We start from the raw sequence: 2,414 nt of genomic DNA, 5'->3' as shown, positions 1-2,414 counted from the left end.
ATTAACTTCATGGTGTAATCTATTGGAGCAGCTAAGTAGCTGCTTTGGTTATGTGATCTGCTTCCTGTATATAAGAAACAGCTTTGGGAATGGTCTCTACCTTATGGCACGCTTGAACCCTGCATGTAGCCCTAGTCATTATTCAGCAGCCTGCCATGCTCTGCCGGTCTTGGGACTTTTAATGGACTTGAATTAATGTCCTGCCGTGTGGTTTGGTAATATCAGGACTGTGTCTTATTACTTGTCAACCTTGGGCTTGTGAACCTCAGCAGTCAGCAGCTGAGTGAAGAAAAGCCTCTAGCTTCAGTGGGCCGGGAGCAGGAGGCAGAGCTAAAGCCCAAGGTTGAGGGGCTTTCACCCAGCCCCTAGAGCCTGGCACTTTGAACTTAGACTTAAAGCCTCCAAACTGTTAGAGAATAAACTCCTGTTTGTTCAGGCCTTCCCATTTGTAGTATATTCTTGTCAGAGTGGTACTAGGTAACCAGAACACTAAGGGTGTTATATCCCACCCTAATCCTCCTATAGATGAATTACATCATGTAGAATGATTACCTCATTACATAACTGCCAAATTACATCATCACATAACTGCCAAACCACTGATAATCATGGCTCAGCCAAGATGACACATATTTTGGGGGTACTCAATTCAATCCATGACACCTTTAGATCCTCCAGAAGAAGCCAACCTTCTTGACACCTTGATTTTGGACTTGTAAGGTGTGAGAGAACAAATTTCGAATCTTTCAAGGTTTTTTGTTCTTTTTCCTAAGAGTAGCTAGATATTCATTTCCAAAGACAAATCAATCAGCAACTTGTAGATAAAACTTTATAAAGAGCTTCAAAGTATACTTTCATGCTAAAGAATGTAAGCTTCTCTCTCATGTTTCACAAAAACAAATCTTGAAAATATTCATCAACTTCTTCTTCCTGTGATTTTTCCTCTGTCTCTGAGGTAGGCACTTCCAAAATTCAGATTCTGAAGCACTTTCCACTTCATCAGTTTCCTATTCTATTTATAGAATCTTCTGGGCTCTGGTGTCACTGTGATTAAGACAATGGACTGCTAACCAAAAAGTTAGTGATTCAAACCCATCAGCTACTCCGTGGAAGAAAGGTGAAGCGGTCTGCTTCCATACAGATATATAGCCTTGGACACTCTAAGGGGGTCACTATGAGTTGGAATCAACTTGGTGGCAGTGGGTTTGTTTTCTTCTGACTTCTTGGAGGATAAATGGCCTTTATCTTTTTTTTTCTTTTCCTTAGATTTCTTCTTCAGAAGATAATCTGGCTTTTTATGGGATGATCCCTCACAATCTTTTTTGGTTTTATCTTTTCTGTTTATTAATTTGACTTCTTTTTTTCCTGTGGTGAAAATTTAAGTAAAAGGAATATTCTTTGTGAAACCTTAATTGAACAAGTGCGTTTCTCTTTTCACTATGTTTAATATGACCAAAATTAACTTCTCAACTCTTTAAGATTTCTTTACATCACAAAATTTATTTCCACAAAAAAATTGACCTTCTCCTGATATTACTTCTTTTTCTATTCACCACCTAAATCCAAACTTACGTTTTTGTATCTACTGAGATCTGCCATGCAGTGTTCCTTGAATAATTTATCATAGTTTTTTTGCAAGTCTCTTCTCCAAAGTCATGGCATGCCATTCTCTTCATTCCATAAGAATCTATGATTTTCTCATATGCCATCCAAGTCTGTTTTGTCATTTCCCCCAAAATGCCTGAAGTATAATCATTTACAAACTTTTTATACCTCTGATAAGTATCTAGCTATGGGATGAAAACCTTCTATTTCTTGCTTCTTACCTGTTAAAACAAATTTTAAGTATACTTAAAATGTCGATATTATATTTAAAATTAAATCCCCAAGATGTTTTTATCAAAACATCTTAAACCAAGGAATGTAATTAACATGAAGGTACTGTGCCACATCTGGCAATCCTGCTGCAACTTGATTACGTGCCACCTTTTCATGCTTTTCTTTCTGAAGTGGCTTTTTGAGCAGTGAGTCATCTTTAACTGTCCTTTAATTTCTTTTGCCGAATTCTCCACACTGTTCTTCACCACTAAAATCAGAATCATAGCCTCCATGACCATGCATTTCAGTCTAGGAATCAACTGACAAGGACTGAGAAGAAATGTAGAAGGGTAAAGCTGACTTCCTCCAGAATCCCTTCCTCTTCCCCCTGCTCTGTTCTCACCGAGTTGCATTTTCATCTTCTTTCCTCACTGCTGCAGTAATGACCCATGGCCTGAGCAAGCTACTGCAGGGTCAGCCACTCAGTTTGTGGGACTTTGTTACGGCAACCCTAGGAGACTTATGGATAAGGAAGACTGAAGAAGAATTGATGTCTTTGAATTATGGTGTTGGTGAAGAATATTAAATATACTATG

At 38.3% G+C, this 2,414-nt stretch overlaps 1 pseudogene; it reads right to left on the bottom strand.

The window, feature by feature from the left end:
* Positions 1-888: 888 nt before the first annotated feature.
* Positions 889-2,121, bottom strand: LOC103206225 (annotated as a pseudogene).
* Between the last annotated feature and the right edge of the window lie 293 nt (positions 2,122-2,414).

This window comes from Orycteropus afer, unplaced genomic scaffold, assembly GCF_000298275.1.
Source record: "Orycteropus afer afer isolate SDZICR_OR568_19922 unplaced genomic scaffold, OryAfe1.0 scaffold00306, whole genome shotgun sequence".
Taxonomy (NCBI): domain Eukaryota; kingdom Metazoa; phylum Chordata; class Mammalia; order Tubulidentata; family Orycteropodidae; genus Orycteropus; species Orycteropus afer.
The sequence above is the reverse complement of the archived record's forward strand: the minus strand, read 5'-3'. Positions and strand labels throughout refer to the sequence as shown.